This window comes from Malus sylvestris, chromosome 9 (assembly GCF_916048215.2).
Source record: "Malus sylvestris chromosome 9, drMalSylv7.2, whole genome shotgun sequence".
In the NCBI taxonomy this organism is placed as follows: Eukaryota; Viridiplantae; Streptophyta; class Magnoliopsida; order Rosales; family Rosaceae; genus Malus; species Malus sylvestris.
The window spans coordinates 12942759-12970188 of record NC_062268.1 but is presented as its reverse complement, the minus strand read 5'-3'; the positions used below and the strand labels follow the sequence as shown (position 1 = coordinate 12970188).

Sequence of the window (27430 nt, the reverse complement as noted above, 5' to 3'; positions counted from 1 at the left end):
GAATATTTTCTGCTTGTTGATAATGTTTGGAAATTAATCTTCACGTTTGAAATTTGTGATCTCCCATGTTTGAAATTCGAATGGAATTTTTCATTTTAATTAGTGGTTGTTTTTACAAATTTATCTTGTTCCTGTTTGGCAACAAGAGTGGATCTTGTGTTTGCTTGGCTTCACATCGGTGTTATTGGAGCTTGATTTAAAGAGTGCAATTAATATGAATAATGCGCATGGAGAATGTTTTTCTGCAGCAAGCTATATTTTGGAAGAGATTGGTTTCGAAGTTTTAATTGTGCTTGGCAGCGATTAGATAGCAACCAAGCAACTCATCAGGTCGTGAAGAAAGGAACTGTGACTTTCTTTCATGGATTGAGGATCCTCCAGTATGGCTGGTATATTTTCTTGATACATATATGGTTTTTCTTAATGATTGTTTGAGAATGGAGTGCGAACTTGGTTCGTGTGCTACAAAAAACACAAACAATATTCGGTACATTCCAAACTCACAATTCACAAACAATAGTTAGTACGTTTTTAATTACAATAACAAACACATTTGTTACGGTAATTACTTTACGTACCAAATGACTAGTACGTTCAAAATTAAATATTACTTTACGCACCAAATGACTAGTACATTCAAAATTAAATATTACTTTACGTACCAAATGACTGGTACGTTCAAACTAATATTATTTTATGTACTAAATGACTGGTACGTTCAAAATTAATATTACTTTACCTACCAAATAAGTGGTACGTTCAAAATTAACATCATTTTATGTACCAAATGACGGGTAGGTTCAAAATTAATATTATTTACGTACCAAATTAATGACTGGTACGTTTAAAATTAATATTACTTTATGTATCAAATGACTGGTACGTTCAAAATAAATATTACTTTAAGTACAAGATAAGTGTTACGGACTAAATTATCATTACATATTATGCAAAAAAACTGCAACGTTACAAACTCGCTTTACATGCCGTACCAAATATATATACATACCAAAATGTACGTTAAATAACGTACCAAAGCACAAGACAAAGCGTACCTATATTATGCGCTCATGTTTAAGCAATAGTTCAATTGCTACGACAAATTAAGAGGGTTAGAAGAAGAGTGGAAGACCTTTTTTTTTTTCATAAGAAAAACAAAATCATGCACGAGGGACATAAATTGTCATGGAGGTGGAAAATTTTTCTGGTAGGAAATAATTATGATTAATATATATTATGAAATTCAAATTCTTCTTATCTGCAAGGAGGATATGCATTATGCAGTATTTGTTTTGATTCAAACTCTGAGATATAAGTTAGGCAATAATTTAGGAAACTTTTTTATTTGTTATCATGAAGAATTTAGGATTCTGGGCATCAGTGTTTTGCTTTGATAAAATCTATGGCAGATTTTGTAATATAAGTACTATAAAATGGGCAAATAAAAATCATGTGGCACCAAAATTGTAGAAAAATGTTTAATCAAATTTCTAAATTGAACAGATGTTTAGTCTAAAAAATTATAAAAGCCGACGCCTATATCAAAATGTCCCTTTCAAATTATTAGAAAAATAAAAAAGGAATCCAATATTTATTCATCATGACCCGCCCTAGATCATCCCTTCCCCCAATCCCTTAGCGCCACATCCTATCCCCACCATCTCTTCCAAAATCCCGTCCCTCTCAGTCCCCCAATCCCGCAACCACTTTCTCTGCCATCCACCCACTGCATCAACATCTCTCTTTTCTGTGAAATTAACATATTTAAGCAGTGAAACCAAATTCCAAGAACAAATCAAACAAGACTACAGCGACACGGACCGGGGCTGCAGCAGGCGGTTGGCTTCGTCTTCGTTGACCTCGTCTCCCAACTTCGGCGACTCGAGTCGTCGTGTTCTCATAATTGGGCGTTCACGATTTTTGTTTGTTAGTGTAGACATCGAAATTTCGGTGAAATAAATGTTGATCAATAATTAAAATTCCAACGTTCATCAGTCACATAAATTTTACACGTAGCATGTGACTCAACGAAAAATCGAAAATCATCGGAAAAGTCATCAAATAGGACACGTGTCAACACATGGAAGAAATGATTTATTTCATCTGATTATTTAAATCCAAAAATCAAGTTTTGGAATTCTATAAATAGGAAGCCAAGACATTCATTTTCATTCACGAATTCACCTCACACCAAAACCTTGAAGCTTTGAAACTCTAAAGCTCCCAAGCAAATCCTAGAGGATCAAGAAAGCTCTCTTCGTTCTTCATTAAATCCTCCTTCAAGATCAAGGCCCAACGACCCTTGAGGAACTTCCACCAAATCCTCGTTCAAGATCAAGCCCCAACGACCCTTGAGGAACTTCCTTGAGGAACTTCCACCAAATCCTCGTTCAAGATCAAGCCCCAACGACCCTTGAAGAACTTCCACCAATTCAAGATCAAGCATCGACGGCCCCTTGAAGAAAGCGTTCATTGTTCATCACCTGTTGATCCTAAGATCAAGCCTCGAAGGCCCTGGGATCAACATCACAATCCATAAATCTACACCTTATGAAGATCGAATCAGAGGCTAAATTTGTAGAAGAGATTGTAACCCCAAAATCATTAATACAAATATTATTTTGTACACGTGTTCTTGTCTCGTTTCATCGCAGGAATATTCGTGTTTACAAATTTGGCACGCCCAGGGGACAATCTCTACCTCTCATCTCTATCTTCAAATCCGCAAAAAAGCACAAATGGCATTAAGGAAGGTTCAAGCGATTCCCGCAACCAATTCGAAAAACAAAAGCATCCTCATTGCAAGTGGTGTCACTTCGGGCATCATAACTCGAAGCAAGGCAAAAGCTCTTTCTACCGCTTCTTCCACCCCTACATCGCTTCTTCCACCCCTACATCAACTCTGCCGATGGAGCAAGAGCACCAGAGGCGCGAGCCCGTGATCACCCTAGCCTCGCTAAGAGCACTAAAGAAGGAAAGTTCGAATAAGTACTCTGATTCCATGCTTTCCGATGCCTACTCAAGCAGCAGCTCAGACATGCAAGTCATGACCACCGGAGCGACTTCAATCGATGAGCAGCTGGCTCAAATGAATGAAGCGATTGCAAGGCTAACACAGAATGTGGAAGAAAAAGATTTGCAAATCGCTGCGCTCGTCAACCGACTGGAGGCACAGAACGGTGAGAACCCTGACCCAAAGGTTGATCCACTAAAGAAAGGAGCCAGCGAAGAAGAGGAGCCTCCGGTGGAGAAAGTCAATGCGAAGCCAGAACCAGACCAAGCAGCGGAACTCATGGGATCTCTTTCTATCCAGCAGTTGCAGGAGATGATCACCAGCACCATCAAGGCGCAGTACGAAGGAAGCTCACATGACTCCGTACTATACTCAAATCCTTACTCCATGAAGATTGACGCTTTGAAGATGCCGAGGGGTTATCAGCCACCAAAATTCATGTAGTTCTTATAGGATTAAAAGCACACCACAAAGTAGCACACAAATGTCCTATTGATTTTCCTTATTAAAGCTAAGATTTGTCAATTGTAGCATATGAAAATAAGGGTCTTTCTTGCAGAAGATTATTTTATCTAACTACTTAAAATGTCACAAAAATTGGGCTGCTGTCCCTACTGACCAGCCACCAAAACATAATTATTAGACTGACTTACGTTTATCTAAAGTCTACGAAATTTTATATGAAAACAGTAGACACACAGAGCTACACTTACACAAATTTTTGGGATTTTTGGAGTTGATTTTCTATTTAAATTAAATTGAACAAAAACAGGATAGAAACAGATTTTAAGTAGTTCACAAATTAAGAAAAACGAGTTAGGGGAATTGCTATCCACCACCAAATAATCATGCAAACATGTTATGTTTCAATCAAATTCCTTTTATTTCCGGATGAAGATGCTCAAGTTGGCTCAATGTTAGAACTCAACCTATTACTCTTTCTTATGTAGTATGTTAAGAGAATGTCGTTTTCAACTTAACTTAGTCTCTAGCATGCAATTTAGAATAGCGTGTTCATAGATTTCACAAGTAGAAATCATTAAGAACGAAAAGAGTTTGAGTCATCACAAGGCATCGTAAGTACTGGCGTTGTCTTACTTATCCTAGAAATTGGTTCACATGTTAATCGTAATTAACAAGTACTACTCGAGAACATATGTAGGTCCTCATTCGACAAGGGCAAGCACACACATATTCATAGCATTAGAATCCTAGATATGCTTACTAAGTATGCATCCGTAGAAAACACATAAAGAATTCATCAATGAGATAAGTAGTGAACCAATTTTCATCCATTCATATAAGTAATTCAAACAAAATGTCATAACAAACTTGCAATCATATTCGGGGCTTCAAAACAGCCCCTAACTACCAAAAATTTAGTTACACACAATCCTTAAGTTAAAACAAAAGATAGACATGAGTTTGAGAAGATAGAACCGACAGAAATCGACTGAGGCCTCCTCCTCCTTCCTTCCTTCCCAATGGTGCTTTTAAACCAATTTTTGCTGCATCATTTTCTTCTCTTTAACTCACCCACTAATAGCCATTTAATGATGACAATAAGTGAGAGGAAATGTTAAAACAATTGTAACTCTTTGGGTAGCCTTTATGCCAATTACTCCCTCTTAATCCTCATCTTTAATTCCATTCCCCTTTATATTTTTTTTTTCCAAACATTCCCCTTTATATTTGAATAAGTGTCAGCTGACTTGTTCTTGGCTGCATGATTTATTGGGTTTATTGCTTTCATTGCTTTCTTGTCAGTTACAAACTGCTCAGCCTTTTGGGAACCTTTCAGTGTTAAAATTGTCATAACTTCTTCTAGACAAATGATATTAACAATCCGCGAAATGCTTCAGAAAATAGACATCCGAAGCTTTCCAAGAATATAAGGCTCATTCTCTAATTCATTCTGAGCTGTTCGCAACTTGCTTCCAAAGTCAGCTAATCTGCACAGGCAGTTTTGACGAATTTGTTACTTAAAATTCCACTTGTGCTATTTTTCTTTTCTTTGCTTGACAAATCCTAGAAAACACAAAAACAAAGTAAATAGCTCAAAAATATAAAGAACTAACTAAGAAAAGACAAGTGAATTTGATGTAAAATATATATAAATATGAGCTTATCAAGTTCGATGGAAAAGGAAACCCAAAGCAACATGTCGCCCATTTCATTGAAACCTGCAACAATGATGGAACGGAGGGAGACTACCTCGTTAAGCAGTTTGTGCGCTCGTTGAAAGGTAACGCCTTTGACAGGTACACCGACCTCGAGCCCGAATCTATCAACAATTGGGATCAGCTAGAGAGGGAGTTCCTCAACCGCTTCTACAGCACTCGTCGCACCGTAAGCATGCTGGAGCTGACCAGTACGAAACAGTGGAAGGATGAACCTATCGTCGACTACATTAATAGATGGCATTCATTAAGTCTGGATTGCAAAGATCGGCTTTCTGAAACCTCTACCATTGAGATGTGCGTTCAAGGCATGCATTGGGAGTTACATTACATCCTTCAAGGCATAAAACCAAGAACATTTGAGGAGCTGGCAACTCGTTCCCATGACATGGAGCTCAGTATCGCCAATCATGGGAAGAATGAGCCAATCACCGACTTCAAGAAAGATAAGGTGTTTGCCCCGAATGTAGACAAGACTGGGAAGAAGCCCACCAAGGAAGCTTTTACCGTCAACACTACCCCCATCAAGACCTCATATGCGCCTATCAAGATCTCCTCTAAGAACAAAGCAAAGGAGATAAAGAGAGGTGAGCCTCCTCTCACCCAAGACAGGTACAAAAATACCTTGAGGGAACTGGAGCAGAAGGTGTACCCTTTTCCTTACTCAGATATGGCCGCAATGTTAGATGACTTGCTAGAAAAGAAGGTAATCGAGCTACCCGAATGCAAGTGTCCCGAGGAGATGAATCGCGTAAACGATCCTAAGTACTGCAAGTACCATCATATCGTGAGCCATATTGTTGGTAAGTGCTTTGTCCTTAAAGAACTCATCATGAAGTTAGCATAACAAGGGAAAATCGAGCTTCACCTTGAAGACACAACTGCAACACATACTACTACAATTGCGTTTGGATCCTTCGATCCCGTGCCTCTCCAAGTGACACCTAACCATTCTCGTCAATACTCAAGCTGCACGACACCTTCTGCACAACCATCATTGGGGGCAAGCAACCAAGATGCACTTACCAACGATGACGAAGGATGGACCTTGGTGACCTACAAAAAAACAAGGAAGCCAAAACCACAAGCCACAAGGCCAAAGGCGGAACAAGGGAGAAAGCACCGTCGCCGCAACAATAGGAAACCCAAAGGAAACGTAAGGGCTGTTAAGCCAACATACGCTAGGGAACCTATGGAGCAAGAGCCACGAATTCCCTTCTCCTTGCACGAGTACTTCCTAAATGACTTCTTCCAACAGTGCACTACCGTTGCCTGTCACATGGTGGATGTGGAGATAGAAGAGCCCTTTAAAGGCAATACTATCACAGTAGAGGAAGATAGGACCCTCACACCTAAAGAAGGTCTACCAACACACGTCAGCATCAAGGAAGTGTTACGGTTGCCCAAGGGGATGCGAAAAGCACTAATAGCGGTCTTGGCAAGTCCTGACGACCATAGAGTGTAAGACAGCAAGAATGAAGGCTTGAAGCTTCGGCCACACGAATATGCCACATGCTGTGCCACCCATGATGTAATCAACTTCACTGACGAAGACTTACTACTAGGATCAAGGCCTCACAACCGCCCTCTCTTCATCTCTGGGTACATAAGGGAGCACAAAGTCAACCGCATGCTTGTGGATGGTGGATCAGCCATAAACATCATGCCAACGTCAACAATGACCACAATCGGCATCAAGGTGGATGAATTATCCTTAAGTCGTCTGCTAATCCAGGGTTTTAACCAAGGAGGACAAAGAACGATGGGCATGATCCTAGTGGAAATGACTATTGGTGAACTCAAATCAAGCATGATATTCCACGTGATTGATGCAAAAACTTCCTACAGCTTGCTCCTAGGAAGGCCTTCGATCCACGAGAATGGAGTAGTGCCATCCACCCTCCACCAATGCTTAAAATTCTACCGGGAAGGAGTAGAGGTGATCCAAGGTGATACCAAGCCATTCACAGAAGCCGAATCACACTTCGCAGACGCTAAGTTCTACATGGATGAAGACATGGTGCCCAAAGCTCTTCCAGAATACATCAAATCTACATGCAAAGCAAAGCAGGAATGGCAAGCCATGCCCAGGAAGCAAGAAGGGCAAGCCGTGCCATCTTTAAGCAAAAATGATGACGAGCCTGCTAAACTTGCAACAACCAAATGGAGTAAGACGCCTTCAGAAGGATCGAACACACCCATATTCTGATACATCCCGATGTCAAGAAGAAAGAATGGTCAATCCCCGTTCAAAACCGAAGCAAGTAAAGCCGACACATAGTGGCACAAGGATAATGTGAAGTTGCTCAAGACGAATGCAGCTCTGACATAGCTAGGCGATGCTAAGGTTGCAAGACTACCACAAAGCTTCATAAAAGCTCTACCAAAAGGGGTGGAATCAAGCTTTCTTCTAACCAAGAGGACAGAAGAAGGTTTTGATCCAAACGCCTACAAGCTCATGTCGAAAGCTGGGTACGACTTCGTTTCCTCTTCAAAGCCTGGAAAGAAGGTTTCAAACACCGTCAATGAAAAAGAACATAACCTCACCAAGACTCAAAAGAAGTTGAAGGAGCATGGTTACGGAGTTGATAACAACAAAGGTGGGCTCGGCTTCACACCAAATGCACCCGTGAAGATTTCAAGCAAAGCGAAAAACGCTAGCACTCAACACATCAGTGTGAGCGTTGAACAAAATCAAGAGGAGCCTAAGTCCGCTCTTCGGACGCCAGTCTTCGATAGGATGAATCGTTCAAGGTCGAGAATTTCGGCACTTGATCGTATTAGTGGTCAAGACCAAACCTCTATTTTTAAGAGGCTTAACACACCAACATCCCAAAGCTCTGTTTTTGAAAGGTTGTCAAAACCCAAGAAACGAAGCAACACGGCCAGCTCTCCTCCGCGATGGTCAGCTTTGGAAAGACTTGAAGACAATAATAAGTTTTCTAGAAAGAGGGAAATGATGCCAAAAGAAGAAAAGCTCGATGATCTGGCAAGAAAAGATGATGTTCGAAGCTTTATTCCTTCAAGGATGAAACGCCAAGCAATCTTGGAGGTTGACACAATTGGATCACTGAAAGTGAGAAGGCGCACCATCATTCACACCAGCCAATCTTTACACCAACAAGCCCAAAAAGACGGCACTGAAGAGGTAGTCCAAGACGTCTTCCACATCACGATCCAAGAAGGCAAAGAAGATGAAATCCCCGAGGCAGACGTCATTGCTGCACCACCACAACTTGAGGATGGGGGGCAAGCCACGGTTGATGATCTCAAGGAGCTCAACTTAGGCACAAAAGATGAGTCGAAGCATATCTTTGTAAGTGCGCTGCTAAGTGCGGATGAGATAGAAGAGTATTACCAACTACTACTAGAGTACAAAGATGTCTTTGCTTGGACCTACAAGGAAATGCCCGGCCTTGACCCTGTCATCGCTCTGCATCATCTTGTAGTCAAGCCTAGAACGCGACCGATAAAGCAAACTCAAAGGCGATATCGATCGGAGCTCATCCCACAAATTGAGGCTGAGATTGACAAGCTAATTGAAGTAGGCTTCATTCGAGAGGTGCAATACCCTAAGTGGATCTCCAACATCATCATCATCCTTAAGAAATCTGGACAAATACGTGTTTGCGTAGACTTCCGGGACCTCAACGATGCTTGCCTGAAGGACGACTTCCCCTTGCCAATCATTGAAATCATGGTGGATGCAACCACTGGCCATGAAGCACTGTCATTCATAGACGATCTTCTGGATACAATCAAATTCGCATGGCTTTCGAAGACGAGGAACTAACAGCCTTCCGCACTCCAGAAGGCTCGAAGCTCAGCAGCACTAGGACTGTTATCAGGCACGACTCTCCAAGGCTTTCAACAAGAAAGTTCGCCCTCGTTCTTTTCAAGTGGGAGATCTCGTCCTTGCATTGCGTAGGCCTATCATCATAACTCACAAAACAAAAAGCAAGTTCACATCAAAGTGGGATGAACCTTACGTAATGCAAGAAGTCTACACCAATGGAGTCTACTTAATCATGGCAGAAGACGGCTTGAAGATCGGCCCCATCAATGGTAGATTCTTGAAACGCTACTACCCCTAAAACAAACAGACCATGCTCCCGACCCGCAAGAGCATAAACTGTGTACGGCACAAAAAAAAAAGTGTTTGAACTACGTTATGACTTAATCCCTCCTCAACCGATGGTACGTAGGAAACTTGAAACTTCAAAACTTCAAGTACAGTCACACCATCAGCAATAAAAAAAAAAGAAAAAAAAAGAACACAAACACTTGGAAGAATAAAGAGCAAATTCAAGAGTGTGAATACTTTATTTCTTTAAAGGAAGAAGTCGGCTCTAAAGCCTGATTACAAACGGAAAACACTACTCGAAAACTATGTCCCTAAAACTACGGAGGCGATCTTCAAGCAAGCCTTCCAAAGTCTTCAAAGTCTCTACCTCGGTGGGAGACATGATCGGAAACTCAATATCCATGCATTTCTCTTATTCTAGGCGTGAAATCTTATCTTAGTATTGAGAAAGTGTAGCTCTCTGCTCCGCGAGAACACCTTCAAGTTGTGACGCTTCGATTCCTGACTGCTTTCGTTCTCGTACCAACGCATCTAGACGTGCTTGGACGGAAACTAAAGAAGTCTTTGTGACTTGATAATCTCCCGAAGCAGCAAGCTGAGAAGACCAGACTTGGGCCAGCGACAAGTCTATTGTTGTGAGTTGATGAGCTCTAACAGCTGGACTCAACTTCTTCGAGGAAATAACACGCAAGGAAGAATACTCAGTCGAGGTGCTATAAGTTCGGCAATCTTGATCTTTAAGAACGAAGAATCAAAGTTAAGGTTGTCAATCGAAGAAACAAGCTTCAACAAATCCTCCTCGAGCAATGCAAGGTCTTCAAACGGGCACTTTGAAATCCTCCCCTTAATATGGCTCTTGATATCCATTGCCGTACCAAGATGGATGCGATGGATAAGCTACTCAGTGCCACTAAGGTTCGGCCCTCTCAGAGAGATCTCAGAGCTAGCTGGTAAAGGTGTTGAACGCATGACGGGGATCTTGCATACTTCCACCTACACACGACAAACTTGTGAAATTGGCGGATTTGGAACAAGCTCTACACCAGGCGGATCCCCGATCTCCCCATCTGTAGGTAGGTTGCCTCCAAATAGCATCCTCATATAGAAATAAGTGTCTGCGGCTGCCAAATCAAAAGAACAAAAAGGCCCAACCTAAAGAAGACAGAGAAAGATGTTATAAATGAAAGCTAAAATGATGAAAGCAGAAGAAATCACGAGAGAAAATGAAATACATACATCTCTCTCAAATGGCACACAACCATCAAATTGAGAAGGCCTAAACACTTTCAAGTGGCCTAAACACTTTCAAATGGCACACTCTCAAATTGAGAAGGCCTAAACACTCTCAAATGGCACACAACCATAAAATGACGAAAATTGACATCGCTGTCAACCTGAGCACCTTCAAGTGGCCTCTTGTTTAAGACTTGTTGATGCTGTTGCAAAACAAATCCATCTTCGTGTGAATCAACTTCCTCTCCCGCCTCTTCAGAAGCATCTGGATGTTGAGGAGACAAGCACATGCGTTGAAAGGTTAAAACTACAAGTCTATCTTACAAGGGAGCTGCACTCGCGCAATCAAAGGTACCAGTTGCATAGGGACCACATAACAACCCTTTCTCGACATATCATCGCGTGAGTGAGAATAATTGGTACCACTTGCCATCCCCAAGTTCTTATAATGTACCTTTGACCACCAACGTACATAGACGCAGGTCACCGGATTACTCTTGAACTCGTCATTGGTCGGCAGGGTGATAGCAGCATTTGTACATGCATGAGTACAAGACTCCCAATACATATACATGGCTTGCAAGGATTCTAATTGAGTTTTTTCCTTCAGCTTGCCTGGCCATTTTGGACAAAACCAAATTGCCTGCTGAAATGGTGAGGATTATACGACTGAACGATGCATCGATTTTCTTGCCGTAAAGAAACATACCCCGAGCGAAGACTTATAAGGTAAGACAAGTCTGAGAAGCGAAGATGTGAATCATCTATGATGCCTCGCCGCACCAAGCCAACTCTCGCTAGGAGGTCCATCATCAAGCCTTCGCAACTTCTAAACAGCGCTTGCGACTGCAAATCATTAAGGCTCTTCGTGGAGAACACACCAGAATACTTCGTCATCAAAGGCCCCAGCCTGACTACAGTCGACGAAGAAGGCCTTGACTTGTCTAAAGTTGACAAAGAAAAATGAGTGCCAAAGTATTCACCTAACTAACCATACACATAGTGGTAAGGAAATACCGCAACACGATCTTCAGTGCTTGCCGAGTTTGAAACAATGCTCAAGCCATTGTAAATATTCGCTAAGACTGGAATAGCAAGGCTAAAAGACTTACTTGCAACCATCTTGCTAGCAACTTTGAAGACTCCAGGTCGAACAAAGTCGACGTCGCCTATTGGGAAAATGAACTTACAAAGCCAACAAGCTAAGAAAGCAGTTAGGTAAGACTCTTCCACATGCTCTGATGCTATGCCAAGATCCTCAAATGCTCTCAACTCAACAGAGGAGCGGCGCCCGGTTGAGCCAATAGCACCGGACGAGTCTGAGTCTCCATTTGGCCTAGTGGTCTTGTTACGGCCACTTTTCTTCAAAGACTTCTTATACCTCATGGCCTCCCAATACCAAAATCAGATCTATAAAGAAATCCTCACATCTAATTTACCTTGAGCATCCTGGGAAAGCTTGTGATACGCCCATAACAAACAGCGGCAACTCGCAGGCAATCTTCGACTATTGCAAAAAGAAAGTTCCTCCGCGCTAGGAACGACCTCGTCATAAAACTTACCTTGGATTGGCAAGCCTCCTATCCTGTGGAGATCCCAAAGTGAAATTGACATCTCCCCTTGCACCGTGTGAAGTGTGTTGGTCGCTAAACACCAATGCTCAAAAAATGCATGAAGGACTGAAGAATGGCGATCATAATTAAACAAATAAAACTCATCTTTAGATCGGCTCAAGACATCTTCAAGCCACTCCCAATAAAACTCAGCAAAGACGGCTTCTTCAGTAGTCGATAGGGTATCATTCCAAGACATTGCTCCGATGCAAATGTGATCACCAAGAAGCTTAAACAAAGCCGGATGATTGTCACAAGCATGGTGCGAAGGATTCAAGATAAGAACCCTCGATGTACACTCCTTCTTCTTCGTATCTGGTCGAACAAAGTTTACCACCTCCCAAGATATTTCAAAAGACCACGACTTAATATGCATGGAGTTGTCTTTTACGGGAAGAGCAAGCGCCTTGGGACCAGTCAGTGGCGAATCGCCTTTCTTCGCAAGAATGGTGATGGTGTTGCTCTTAAAGCGCTTAAAAAATACCATGACTGTAAAAAAAAAATCAATCGCAACACTTGAGCAGCACGACAAATAGAGCAGCTACAGGACGGTCCTTCAAGGCACGCTACGGTAGCAAAGAAAACCAAAATGCTACGCAACCCCGCATCGATTACGTTGCAATCTCTTGCACAGCACCACACGGCAGCGCACCACCGAAGGAAAACTATTATCAAAAGGCACTACACAGTGAAACCCCGCTGCAGTCTCTTGCACAGCACCACACGTCAGTGCACCACCGAGGAAAAACTGTGATAAAAAGGCACTACACACGAAACCTCGTTGCAATCTTTTGCACAACACCATACGATAAAAAGTGACGCACTGCAACAAGCCCTAGGCAGTAAGAATGCAGTGGCTATGAAATGGTTGTGCAATGATGGTGCAATCCTCCAGCACTACATAAAAAATTTTAAAAAAAATCCGTCAGAGGGGTACACATATTATATATAGATAGACATTATATTATATTATATATATATATATATGTATGTATGTATATATGAACATGGTGATGGTGCCGTGCACCTTCCAAATATATATATAATATATATATATATATATATATGAACATGGTGATAGTGCCGTGCAAATATATATGCGAATAGGCCTCACAGAGTAGAAGCTTCACAAAGGGGTCTGTTTTTTTTTTTTTTCCTTCTCCCCCGATCACCGCCAAGGCAGTGCAACAAGGACATGAGGTAGTGCAGCAAGGATGACAAGGCAGTGCAACTAGGACGGCAGGCAATGCAGATGGTTGTGCAGTGGCAGTGCAAAGCAACAAGAATGCAGTGGCTGTGCAATGGTTGTGCGGTGACGGTTCGATCCCATACATGTACATTATATATATATATATAAGAACCTATAGAAGCAAAAGAAGTGCGGACTATGCAAATAATGGTGCAGTGACCGAGCAAACAGCAATCCGCATGCAGTGAAGAATGGAATAAGGTGATTGTGCAAGTAAAAAGATGGTCCGCGTGCGAGAAGAATGCGGTGTAGCAAGGAACCCAGCAGTGTCAGTCTACCATACTCGTCGTCAAAACATGGACACACACACAAAAAAAAGGTGCAAGCTATTATTAGTAAGTCAAGAAGGAAAAGGAAAAGAGGTGGTGGCGACATAATTATTGAAAAGAAGAAAATAAGGGAAGGATGGTGCATGGCACCACCTTGGAAAAGTATGATTAAATATATATATATAGACACACACACACACACGCACGCACACACACACATATATATTTATATAAAAAATTAAAAAATTAAAAAATTAAAAAAAATAAAAAAAGAAGTAAAAGGAAGAGAAGGAAAAAAAAAGGGAAGTAACACGTCTTAGTGAGGTATGTGTTTTAGCACAATACACCGAATAAAATAAAGCATGTTTATTGATATTTCTGGGAAATTACAATTTTATATAAAATAAAATAAAAAGAGAAAGAAAGAAAAAAATAGGGAGCATTCACAAAGGTTGCTCATGTGAAGCCTCAGCACCCGGCGGAACCCTAAAAGAAGGAGGCACTGAAGATTGATCATGTGGCACCTCAATACTTGGTCGAACTCCAAATGGTGAAGGCAAAAAGTGCCTCTTGAATGTATCCATAAACTTCTGATGGTCACTTTGAATCCGACCTTTGGAGTCCTGCAACTGATCAAGCTTCATTTTCATGCTCATCTAATTATTATTTGCAAGCATGTGCAAATCTCTATTCTCGCGCTTGAGCTGTCTAATCTCTTGTTTAAGATTTTCCACCTTGACCGTCAATGATTCAACTTGGCGAGCTCGAGCAAGTAGGCGTTGGCCCATATTAGACACATAGCCCGCACATTGAACACTGAAAGCCCGGGAGTCTTGAACAGCCAACTCATCAGACCGCCTTGAAAGTAGCATATTATCTCTAGGAGTAAGAAGGTTCCTAGCTACAACCGTAGCCGTTGTTACATCCCTCATCACAGAGTCTTCAACTGTAAGAGGGCCATTAGAAGATAAGAAGGATGGGCGCCATATATTACCCTGATGTGGCGCACTTGTATCGCTTCTAAGACTCAAATCTAAGCAAATGTTAGACGGGTTAGCCATTTTCAAAAATGGTAAAAGAAAAAGGTTAGACGGAGTGCAATCTCAGAAATACACCAGAGACAATTTTCACGAGCGGGCAATCTTCAAAGTGTGCATGTTGGATGTGATCGATACCTCTATAAAAGGGGAGGCAACACACCCACCAGTTCAAAAAAATCGAAGAGACACCACTCTCCAAATTTCAAAAGCCGGATTTTCCTGCGTAAAGTCCGTCAACACACCCACCAGATGCAATCTTAGCTTGTTGGATATCACGTGCAACTTTCTCAAAGATCTCTGACAGAGTTGAAAACGCGTGAAATTCACTATCCCAACTACCACACTTTTACCGACAAGCGTGGTTGACAAGGCCACATCTGCACCACTACCAGCTATTGAGAAATCCCTATATAGGTCAACCTTCATCCTCTATGGCAAGGCACACATCCAAAATGCTTGACTCTTCTTCCTTACTAAGAATACATCTGCAACCAAACCTCTTAACATACTCAGTTTTCTTCCTCCTTGAAAATACCTCTTTAACCAAGCCACACCAGAGCAAACGTATCTCATATCATTAAGGTTGAAAACAAGAGTATCTCATAGCATGTTTTCTTCTTATCCTTTTCTTTGTTCTTGTTCTTCCTATCCTTTTCTTTGTTCTTGGAATCAAGCTTCCAGTCAGGAACCGACTGCTTGGAATCTCTTCCCTGATTGCTTACCTAGCACTGCTCTCAAGTACTTATCTTCAACTGTTGATGTACTTCTGAAGAAGATACCAGATGCCTGGAGAACATATAAGGCAAGTGAAAATGAGACATCGAAGCATGTGGAGACAAGCACAACAAATACATGTGTTGATTCATCCGCTACTTCTTCAAAACCAAAAGTATCTCATATCATTAGAGCCGAAAGCAAAGGTATCTCATATCATGTTTTTTCCCTGTCTTTCCCTTTGCCCTTGCTCTTACCTGCAAGACAAGGAGAAAGAAAGCAATCAGTCAGAACCCGAAATCAAACTTCCGATCTGGAACTGATTGCCCGGAACCTTTGCCTGGTCGCTTACCTAACATTGCTTTCGAGTATTCATCGTCACTGAGAAGTAATGTTCTGAAGGACCACTTAAATGCAAAGGTTGCATTCCACTCCTGCATCGGGGACAAATACCGCAAGAGATTGAAGCAGAAGGATCAATGATGAGCTGAAACATATCACTATAGCACGACACCCTTCTCTGCAGAACTGCATAATCCAGACAGATGAATCTAAGGCAAATCCAAGCTCGGCGTCGTAACTCTAATCGAAGAGCTCGAGAAACTTCAACAACTTTTCGTTGGTACCGTCGCCAAAGAGCAAAGCTTCGCCATGCAACGCCGTTAAATCACCCCGGCTTCTTCAATCTCATATCATGTTTTCTCTCTGTCTTTTTCTTTGTCATTGTTCTTACCTGCAGGACAATAAGAATGAGAGCAATCAGTCAGCACTTTGAATCAAGCTTCCAGTCAGGAACCGACTGCCTGGAACCCCTTCCCTGATTGCTTACCTAGCATCGCTCTTGAGTACTCATCTTCAACTGCTGATGTGCATCTAGAGAATATACCACATCTGCCTAGAGAACAAATAAGACGAGGGACGATGAAACATCAAGCTTGGGGATAATCAACAAACACAACAACTACACGTGCTGGTTCATCCCTAACAAAGCTGAATCTCACTTGCGAGGTGAAGCCGCTCGTGATCCTATTTAAATTCAAGATCAAGCCTCGATGACCCTTGAAGAAATCACAAGTCTGATTCAAGATCAAGTGTCCGCCACCCATAAAGATCATACCGTTAACCAAATTGCTCGGGTATGAATTGGAAAGATTGAACAAAGAAACAGACCATCACCTCCACCTTGTGCCTGTTTGCCATGTGTCTGAATCTTGAAAACCGCTTGTGGTCCTATTTAACTTCAAGATTAAGCCCCAACGGCCCTTAAAGAAATCACAAGTCCAATTCAAAATCGAGTGTCCACCACCCTTGAATCAAATTCAGCTCCAGATAAAAGGAGTAAGTTCAAACCCTTGGAGGAAACCAAAAAACCCTCCAGCCCAATTCAAGATAAAGCCTGTGGAAAATCAACCTTTGGAGGAAACCAGAAAACCCTCCAACCCAGTTCAAGATTAAGCCTATGGAAAATCAACAGTTGGAGGAAACCAGAAAATCTTCCAGCCAAATTCAAGATCAAGCCCCGACGGCCCTTGAAGAAACTTCCAGCCCAATTCAAGATCAAGCCTCGACGGCCCTTGGATCGACATCTACATTAAAGGACTTCAAAACACATATTCTATACGTGACAAGCACATGTATACGACGCGCCTTGAAGTGGGGGCATTTGTAGACATTGAAATTTCGGTGAAATAAATGTTGATCAATAATTAAATTCCAACGTTCATCTGTCACATAAATTTTACACGTAGCATGTGACTCAACGAAAAATCGAATATCATCGGAAAAGTCATCAAATAGGACACGTGTCAACACCTGGCAGAAATGATTTATTTCATCTGATTATTTAAATCCAAAAATCAAGTTTTGGAATTCTATAAGTAGGAAGCCAATGCATTCATTTTCATTCACGAATTCACATCACACCAAAACCTTGAAGCTTTGAAACTCTAAAGCTCCCAAGTAAATCCCGGAGGATCAAGAAAGCTCTCTTTGTTCTTCGTTAAATCCTCCTTCAAGATCAAGCCCCAACAGCCCTTGAGGAACTTCCACCAAATCCTCCTTCAAGATCAAGCTCCAACGACCCTTGAAGAACTTCCACCAATTGAAGATCAAGCCCCGACGGCCCCTTGAAGAAAGCGTTCATCGTTCATCACCTGTTCATCCTAAGATCAAGCCTCGAATGCCCTGGGATCAACATCACAATCCACAAATCTACACCTTACGAAGATCGAATCAGAGGCTAAATTTGTAGAAGAGATTGTAACCCCAAAATCATTAATATAAATATTATTTTGTACACGTGTTCTTATCTCGTTTCATCACAGGAATATTCGTGTTTACAGTTAGTCGTCAAGAAAAACGCACTACAATTCCAGGCCACTGAAACTTCCTCGTACCCAGAAATTCCAGGGGCTCTGAAGCTTCTTCTGGATCCGCTTCATCAGGTGGGTGAAGAATCCCACGGGTATAGTTAGGAGGGACTGGATCAGGTCTGGATTGGGATGGTGGTGGTAGGGGTAGGGCAGCGCGGTGAGGGAGATAGGAAAGGGATGTTGGGGTTTTGAGGAAGGGCGGGGCATAAGAATGAATTGGATTTTTTAAAAATATTTTGGAGTGATATTTATAAATAATTAAATTTTTTTGTTTATTTTTTTCACATAACAAATTTGATAGCCATACATGCCACGTCAGCAAATACATGGTCTTGCCACATCATTACTTAACGGTAAATTTAACAGATTGACTAGCGGAGGTCTAACATTGCAACGAATTCGTAAGTTGATGTATGACATTGCAATGTATAAAAGATGAAGTATGAGTTTGTTATGCGATCAAAAGTTGACAGTGAAAATTGTGATTTAACCATTAAAATATCTAAATAAAGCCCAAATTTTAAAGAGTGATGTTATTCTCACCCCAATGTCTTATCTTCCCACCCATCTTTTAATGAAATTTTTAATTACAAATTTGTTTATTTACAAAAAGACTGGTAAGGACATTAATTATCTTGTTTTGCTTAATTTAAAAAAAAAAAAAGGTTGGGCATGGGAGATGAATTGTCTACCTTAAACTCTAACTCATATTTTCATCTCCTTTCATTCAGAGAAAGTACAAAAATAACAATGGACTTAGAAGATGACTTTTTCATTGAAGAGATGGAAGATGACTTCTACGGAAGAGGGAGAAGATTATGTTTTCATTGAAAAGGTCGAAGAATAATTTGTGTGTAGGCCATTTGTGTAACGACCCGTACCCAATTTTACGGTTTATATAATTTTAATAAGCGAATTTACCAAAATGCCCTTTTGAGGCAAAGTGTTGACTTTTGTTGACTGTCGTGTCGTGTCGTGTCACGCAAGACTCACTTTCTTGGTGGAGAAATTTTTTCAAGCACCCGATATTCAAGTGGGTACTCCACGTTGGGACAGAGAAAAATATACCATTTTCTACACTTGTATCATTACAGGTCGAGTTCTACTTGAATGCTAGAACTTAGAAAAAAATCTCTCCTATTGGTGCATTTTGTCTATCAGATTTACTATAATTATAGTAATTTGAGTTTTATTATTTAAATGTGGTGCGGTCTGGATTGCTTGATGTTAATTTGAAATGCATTTGGCTTGATGTTACTTGATGTTGTAATAAATCTGCGCCTTCATGTTCAATTTTTGTAGTAGAGCGACAATGTTAGTAGGTTAAATGGTTCGTTGTTAGGCGAGTAGAATCAGTGAAAATTGAACCCGCACCATGATTTTTGCACTGTTTGCGACTGCTTCATGTTCAATTTAAAGAAAGTTTCGGTAATCATAGCATGTCATTAACTTTATTTATGGATTTGACTTCTTATTTGGATAACATTTCCCTCCGGATCCTCTTTGTGAGGATCTCCGAGATCATTGAATCGTGTCCGTTTATCGTACATCGTGTGGTTAGAAATCTTTTTAAATTTTTTATTTAAAATTGAACACAAACCGTACCTGACGAAAACTGATGACAGGATGTACAATGAACGGATACAATTCACCATTTTCAGGGATGATCCGGATTCTTCCCACACCTCTCACATAGACGGTAAAAGTTAAAAGTAGTATATAACATAAAATAGGCCGAAGTTATTCAGTAGGGATAATATGTAGACTTGTTACCAGAAAAAAAGAAGAAGATAATATGTAGACTTGAGGTGCGGTAGTGCTCAAAACCGGTAAAGATCTGTAGATCATCACCATCTTAAGATTGTTGATGCGCAGTTTGGCGTGCCAGAACTGAGCCGTCAGGCAACTGTGCGACATAACATCGATGCCTCGTTGTGCTCAACAGGGCACTGCCTCCGGACCCAAAAATTTCATTAATCAACCAGATGGTGATTTCTCTAATAAGAAAACATATGCCAATGCCGGCTATTACGGGCCCTAACAAAGCTTGGTCAGTGACCACGGATAGGACAACTCCAATAACATCTCCCATCGCACTCCCATCTGATGCTATATTCGATAAAGCATTACGCGCCGCTGTTTGAAGCCGGTTGTCTGCCGGCAGTACCTGTATCAAAACCCCTAAACCAAAAACAAGAACGGCCTTGCCAACAACCCCATAATCCATTGCATGCGCGGTTACAGCAATACTTACCCGCCCAGATTTAGATACCATTGTGCCATACATCTATTAGGGGTGGGTTCAAAAAACCGAAAACTGAAAAAAACCGAAAACCGAACTAGACCGAGGCCGAAAAAAACCCAACCAAAACTGTCAAATCGAACCAAACCGAATCTAACCAATTCGGTTTCGGTTTTTGAGGTTCGGAAACTGAACCAAACCAATATATATATTTAATTTTTTTTTCAATATGTATAAATAGTTTAGTCATACAATCATAACAAAATAGAATATGTTGCTAAGTTGTTTTTAGTGAAATTTTTAAGAGTAAATTGTAGCTATGGTCCCTGAACTTTACTCAAATTGGAGCAATGGTCCTTCAACTAAAAATCCATTACCATTGGTCCTTCAACTCATTAAAACGTGCAGCTATGGTCCCTCAACTAAAAATCCATTACCTTTGGTCCCTTAATTTTAATTCAACTGGAGAAATGGTCCCTTAACTTTATCCCAATTGTAGCTATGGTCCTTCAAACATAACTCGGTTTGACAAAAAATTTTAAGTAGTTGACGAAAATGACCATAATTACACACTTTGATGAGTTGAGGGACCCTAATTAAATAAATGGTTATTCCAACATAACATATTTTGACAAAATTTTGAAGAAATTAATGAAAATGACTATAGCTACATATTTTGATAAGTTGAGGGACCAATGGTAATGGATTTTTAGTTGAGGGACTATTGCTCCAATTTGAGTAAAGTTCAAGGATTATTGCTATAATTTACTCAATTTTTAAAGCTGGAGCGCATGGGTTCGAACCCTCATGCCTCCAGGATTTCAGAGAATTTTTTTTATTTTTTATGAGAAATCAACAAAACCCTTTAACCCTAGCCACTAGTTGTAGCAGCCGCACCTTTTCAATTTTTCATTCCCTTATCCCTCTCATCTGTACTCTGGACGACTGGACCCTCTCCTTCCCACTCCCAGCTTCACCGCTCTTCGTCTTCTTCCTTCCCACTCCCAGCGACCTGCGACCCGTCTCATATCTCGTCGATTTGCAAGTGTCGCCGACTCGCCGTCTCAGTCTCAGTCTCAGTCTCTCACCCCCGTGACCCGCGACTTCCTCTCGCCTTTTCGAGTCTCGACCCACGACTTCCTTCGTTTGCAAGGTAATTTCTCTCATGTTCTACATATTTTGTTTTTAATTTCATGGGTTTTGCAGATTTTATTTTCAATTTCATGGGTTCTGTAATTTCATGGTTTTGCGATTTGTTTTGGGTATGCTATTTCTGAACACTATTAGTTGAAGCTAATTTTGGGGTTCTAAAGTAGGTAGGTGTAGAGAAAATTTCAATATTTAAGTCCATTTGTTGAATTTGCATGCTAAATTTGAGTTGGGAACTTTGCTTACTTGTTACCCAGTTGGATTTTTGAGCTACTTTTGCAGTTTCTTCATCTTAATTTGCGAACAATTTGATCATGTTTGACTTATCATTTTGTTTTTGGGGTAATCTGTCAAGCTGGTAATATTTTTACCCCATCAATTCGAAAAGTTTTTGATAGATCCTTTTGATATTGGTGCAGAAATCGTAGTTATATCAGTCAATCCGATCGTCGGTAATTCTGGTGGATGCTTGATTTTAGTGCTGCTGGTGCTGGATACTTAGTCCCTTGATAATATTCTTCTCTGCATGTATCTAAATTTGTCGGTATACGTTTTCGTATATTTTTTATTTATAAATTTGTGAGTGTACTAAAGAGATCAAATGTATTATTTACCTCTTCAAGTTTGATAGTTCTGATGTATATGTGTATATATTATGATGCTCTTCTGGCTTTCCTTGGTTAAAATGAAGATCAATTATTGATGCTTTCCAATTTATGTATGTGTTGAGTCACATTATGTTGATTGCTCTATTGAGTCAACAAATAGAGCAACACTGTGGAACTTAGCTAAAGTCAGCTATAAATTTTGTTAAAGTCCTAATGAAACATACAGAGCACGGCAATGAAATATACGGAGCAACATGATTCGGATTCAGGACTACCTTTATTTTCCTTGTGTTAGAATGCTTATGTTATAATTGTGTTGGACATGTTAAAATTTTAGATTTCAATTTTGTTTTCATTTTTCCAAAAAAAAAAAAAAAAAAAAAAAAACCGAACCGGAAAAAACCGAACTGAAACAAATTGAACCGAATCGAACCAAAATTTCGGTTTGATTTCGATTTTGGCAAAAAACCGAACCGTTTCAAACCGAACCCAGCCCTAACATCTATATATTTAGATACCAAAGCCCACCTTTTGATATTAATTATCAATTAATTAGTACACTCTAAAACCTAACTTCAAGGTTGAACCTAATTTTATTCTCTATAATCCATCACTCCAATAACTTTTTATAAGTGATAAAGCCTTATAGAGTGAGGTAATCTTTTAAAAGTGATCAATGTGAGACAATGAAATTTCTACTCAAAATTTCCAACAGGAACACGATAAAATTTCATGCTAAGAACAATTGGCATGGGCACATCGGAAAAGCACCATACCCAGCAGAGATTTTAAATGGTCAGTGGGGTGGGTTTCTGCACGTCCACACGTCTTTATTAGCGATGGCTGGATCCAATGAGGCTGTTGTGTACCGAGGCCTGAATAACGCCCGTAGCGAATGCGACTGGTTGTTGTCTCGGAGCAACCCATTTAACAGGGAAGGATATAAAAACACAGTGAGTATTAATGACTTCTTTTCTAGTGATTTAGGGCTTGTTTGGATATGCTTTTAAAATTTCATGCTAAGAACAATTGGCATGGGCACATCGGAAAAGCACCATACCCAGCAGAGATTTTAAATGGTCAGTGGGGTGGGTTGCTGCACGTCCACACGTCTTTATTAGCGATGGCTAGATCCAATGAGGCTGTTGTGTACCGAGGCCTGAATAACGCCGGTAGCGAATGCGACTGGTTGTTGTCTCGGAGCAACCCATTTAACAGGGATGGATATAAAAACACAGTTAGTATTAATGACTTCTTTTCTAATGATTTAGGGCTTGTTTGGATGTGCTTTTAAAATGATTGAAAGCGCTTTTAGAGAAAATATTTTTGGATTCTAAAAGCATTTAAGGACTTTTTGCAAGAAGCACCAATTATGTGTTTCTTTCAGGAAGCACTTTAAGTGCTTTTCTAGAATTTATTTGCATTTTTACTAAGAATTGGTTCTAAAAGCATTTTCATCAAAAGTACTTTCAATTATTTTAAAAGCACATCCAGACGAGCTTTTAAAAAATGATCATTAACCGTCATATCACATAATATATAAAATGTTGCCTAAAAATAATCTCACTCTTTTTTATATAATATATATATATATATTATGTACAGTAACGATTAAGGGAAGCTAAACACGTTTGATATCTCTTAAATACTTGCAATATGTAAGTGCAGGCCTATACAGAGGTTCGCAAAGCTGGCCACTTTGATACTTCTTGGGACGAAATCTCTAAAGACTTGGACAAAGTTCAAGAGAACATAAAGCACACATCGAATGGATGCGTATCAATCATGTAAACTGGCGACACTTCCCCAATTGTTGAAGCAATACTCACTCTAGAACATGCCGAAGAAGCAAAACCCACTTCAGAACATGCCCAAGCTTCCCCAACTGTTGGAGCAATACATGCTTAGGTACACACTGATGAGTCCATATTATACCATATATTTTACCCTATTTTTAGTATTAATTTATTGGTTATTTTGGTAGATTTTTTATACTTTGTTATATATTTCCAATGTAGAACATTCGACTTTCTCTGGAGCAAAAAGTGATCAAACGGATGAATTTCGGAGTGATTCTAATTGGAGGATGTTCGTGAGTTTTTCAAGATGATTGTATCAAAATTCCAGATTTTTCTACCAAGCCGTTTGACTGTGGCGATGAAAAGAAGGCCCAGCGTGAAGCTTTCCCAGATTGACGTTTCTGGACATTTTGGGCATTTTGGAGGTCAATATGGGATATTTTTAGGAAGATTCCTTCTGAGGATTTGTAGGGGACGTCTTAAGCTTTCAAAAAGACATTTTGGGACCAAATCAGAGTTGATTTGGTTGGTCAAAAGTGTGATTTTCTGAGAAGTCCGAATTTTAGTTTAAATAGGAAACCTTTTATTTTCTGTTTTATTATTTTATTATGTTTCCTAATTTTATTTTAAGACCTTTTCTAGGAAAGATTTTATTTTATAGTAGTATAAATAAGGCTTTTTAGCCATTAGGTTAAAGGGGAGAGAACGCATGCATTTTGGCTTTAGAGAGCTTTTGACAATTCAAGTTGATTTTCAAGGTGTTTTCTATTTATGTTTTTAATACTATTTTGTTTTATGATTGTTCGTAACTAGTTTCGTTTGTAGGGCGAGGCCACGAGCCTTAGCAATAATATGTAGTTTCTTTTTAATCTATTTATGATATTACGCATGCAGGTTTTGAATTATTAATCATTGTGCTTTAAACTATCTATTTGTCTTAATGATTCGCGACCATTAGGATATTTAGAAAAGTAATTCGATGCAATTTTGGCGAAGGGTTGTCCCTGGAATTGGCGCTGACTTCTTGTGGTTAATATGTGTAGCTACTTAGGATGAACGACACGTCTTAGGAGTTATATGGTTTTTCAAATGGTTTTCACAAAACTTAATGAGTTTGGCATGTTCATATTCGATCTGGATGCCACGGACGGATTGCATGTTAGATATACGTTCTATGTTGAAGGTTCCAAGTAGGACATACTTTAGGAAAACCTAACCTTCAATATATGCATGTGTAATTCATAAGTAATTGGAAAAATTATGTAGGATTGTTAAGGTGACGGCGGAACCCTAGTGCTCAAATTTATTTTCAAAACTATTTTCTTTTGTTTTATTTACGTTGCTAATTTATTTAATTATTTTTAATTAAATTCGTTTTTAATATTTTAGGTCATAAAATCACCTTTTTCCAAACTTTGTTTTCAAATAATTAATTAAGATTTGGTTTTAACATAAATTATTCATTCAATGGCTATGGAAAACGACCTTGCTTGAGCTATTATACTACAACAACCTTGTACTCTTGTAAGTATTTTTAAGTGTTTTTATCCCTACTTTTGCAGGTGGTAAAATTCATATCAAATTGGCGCCGTTACCCGGGATTGTTTTAAATAATTTGTGTTTATCATATTCTTAGTTAATTATTATTGTACATACATATATTTTTTATTTAATTGCTGATTTTATTTTTTTGGGTTGGTTTGTTGATTTTTGAGAGCAATTCAACGATGGGTTGGGAACCACCACCACCAACCTTTATGGGTTTCTTTCGCAAAATAGGGCTTCTATGGATTTAAACCTAAAGTTTGTGCCCTTTGTTGTTCAAATACCCATGAAATTTTGCAATGCCCTGAAAGGAAATATTTTCCAGATTATGTGAAGGAGCATATTAATATGAGGAGTGACTCACAATGGCGTTGGAACGATCCCACTTTTGATTACTACGATCCAGGTTTGAAAAAGCATCCTAGTTTTAGATGGGTAGGTACTCAACAACCTTTTGAGCAACCTAATGTGCCACAAGATTCAGAGGAATGGTGTGTCATTCAAACACCCCAATGTGCAACGAGTTATGAGTACATGCAGGAAAACGCCATAATTGAAGAGCAATCTGCTAGTTACTTGTGCCCAATGGAGGAAAAAGCACATGCTGATCCTAAAATTCCCACGGAACCATTTACTGCCCAAGTTTATATGCCACACATACCACATCAAGAGGCTGCAATGCAACCCACAAAGCTGTAGGAAAGCTTTGAAACTGCTAGCACACACGAAAATCCAATCATAATTGCAGAAATAAAGTGCAGGAGAAGAAGAAGACGTTTTATGGTAGCCAAATTCCTCATAGACAAATTCGGCCAATGCACAAATTATGGGTATTAAATACAAGGTGGAAGTCAGTTCGTCAAAGACGCAAGCCTCGCTTGAAGGGACTCTCTTTGATTACAAGAATTCATTCAGATAGAAGAGCAGACATTAAGGACTCAACCACATTTAAACACTCGGTCAATAAACATCAAGTCACTCATTACCTAATATTGTTCGATGATGCTGTTAAAGATTGGTTGACTCTACACGAACAAGTGACATGATCACCAACCTTCCACTTCGTATAGCTATAGACATTAACTAAAGCGCTAATTGGGAGGCAACCTAATTTTTCTCAACTCTTTTCTTTTTAATTTCATTCAATTTAGTTTTCTTGCTTTTATTTCAATTACAAAAATCACAACAACAAATTGAAAAACACAAAAACAGCAATTGTTTTTAGTTACTCAATATTTTATTTTGGGTTTTACTCTAATTATATTTTTAATGCATTTTTGTAGGTTGCATTTGGATTTAAACGACCCTAAATATCCACTAAGCGTGCACAATTGACTGAATCATGCATTCAATAGCATTCATATGTTCATCACAACAAATTCATCATCACATTCATAAGAATATTCACATGAGTCAAATTCAGCACAAATGCAAGCACATGATACAGAACGAGCATAGGATGAGGTCCAGGGATACTCACAATAGGAATGCTGAGAAGATCTCTATGCTAATGGACCCCTTTCAGTCTCTCACACTTCATTTCAAATATAATTACATTGAAGTTTGGGGGTGGGGATCCAAGCAGCACAAAGAAGAATAGTAGTCAGGACCATCCATATGCATGGACGGAGCCAATGAAGGCTCACTGGGGGCAGATGCCCCCAATCAAGTAGTTCATTTGTTTAGTTGCAGACTACAATTATATAATATACACGGGTTATCTTCGAAGAAAATATATGTATCCAATATCCAACATACATTCATTCAACTTATACTCCATATCAAATATTATATAAGCAAAAGTGCTCTTGTTCTGTCTTTCAAACTGAAAAAAAACCCTCTCCCGCCTATCATGAACTTATATTTTTCTCATCACTTTGCTACTTTCCACTACTATATTGAAATTTTTGTAACACTGAAATTGTGATACATCATCATTTGAAACCATCCTTAATATCATATTATGCATAACCATACTGTAATAAGATTTTCTTAGTTGTTTTCGGTTGTCCCCACTAGAAGAAATTTCTAGCTCCGTCCCTGTCCATATGCATATATTTTTGCTCAACCAACATCATCAGGAGACATGCAAGCACATACAAGTACATATCCATGGATGCATGCACGGACAAAATTCACAAAGGCAAATTACAGACAATTATCAGAGTTTCATGTGAGCCATCATCCTAATGCTATGAGGAAATTCTAGCCAACACAATGATTGGAGTATGTTTTATACCTTTTTAGTTCCGAAACTAAGGATCTTGTGAAATCCACCGATTTCTTGTTCACCGGATGTCCAGTTTGATGTGCTTCGTAT

General features: G+C 39.7%; 1 protein-coding gene and 1 pseudogene across 1 annotated transcript in view; both read left to right on the top strand.

The window, feature by feature from the left end:
• LOC126582789 (23 kDa jasmonate-induced protein-like) overlaps nucleotides 1-27430 on the top strand; it is a 48982-nt gene that overhangs the window by 2010 nt on the left and 19542 nt on the right. The gene's annotated exons all lie outside the window — the stretch shown is intronic.
• LOC126633808 (23 kDa jasmonate-induced protein-like) lies at nucleotides 22453-23674 on the top strand (annotated as a pseudogene).